Here is a 1,034-nt window from a genome sequence, read left to right on the forward strand (position 1 = left end):
GTATTCATCGACGAGGTTAGCGTTGTTTCTTGGAGGAGGCTGGATGTGAGGCTCATCTGGCCTTTGCCCCCTTTGCAAAATTTGTGGAGGGCATTGATAAGGGGCTTGATTTCTAGGTGGAAAATTAGGATTCATTTTTTATGGATAACAACGGAAGTTTGGAAGAGGTAGAGGGAATTCGATGTTTGCAACATCAAGGCGTTGGATTTTATTATTTAATGACTTAATAACTTTCGATAGTTATTCAATTTTGTGATCTTGGGACAACGAGGTAGCACAAAGTTGCGACGATGTGTCAACCATATTATTTTTACCCTCGGATTGGATATCCCGAGAGGAATGCTTCCCAGTACCAATGAGGTTTCCTTCACATGCACAAGCCTTATATTGAGTAGAAATTAGAGTAGTTGGCTTTCTTTCCCGCAAAGAATAAGACAAGTCGTCATCAAGAGCCATGGAATAGGCCACGACTGTGCCGATGTCAGATGGTCACACAACAATAGGTAAAAGGTTATAACATTTTGTAAACCTCTTATTAAAATCAACGACGAACTCATCAAATTTTAATTTTAAAGCCAAAAATTCTATGAGCCACAACTAGTTACTCTTTTTTACACCATACTGCTATAAAAATAGCTCAATGAACCTATCCATAGTATTGATACTATTTTTGGGAAGAGCTCTAAACCATTTACAAGCCTCCCCTTCCAAAATCTGTACAAAACGTCTCATACAAATATCATCATACTCAGCGCCTAAATTCTCACACTAGTACTGAAATTTAATAACATGTTATTTGATGGTTCTCTCCCCTTCGTTACCAAATTTAGGTAAATTTTTATCATATTTTGGGGGAAAATTGTGAAGATTCCCTTAAAAATTGAGGAGATGATAGCGGGCATTCACCCAAGCATTCATGGGTGGCAGAGAAGGAGGTGAAGGGGGAATGATTGGTAAGGAGAAAGAAGTGGAATATTGCACAGAATGGATGGGATAGGTACAAATGCGTGGGTAGGTTGAGAGGTTGATGATAA

Source organism: Pinus tabuliformis, chromosome 7 (assembly GCF_031772625.1).
Source record: "Pinus tabuliformis cultivar Carrire ecotype Pingquan chromosome 7, CPIR1, whole genome shotgun sequence".
In the NCBI taxonomy this organism is placed as follows: Eukaryota; Viridiplantae; Streptophyta; class Pinopsida; order Pinales; family Pinaceae; genus Pinus; species Pinus tabuliformis.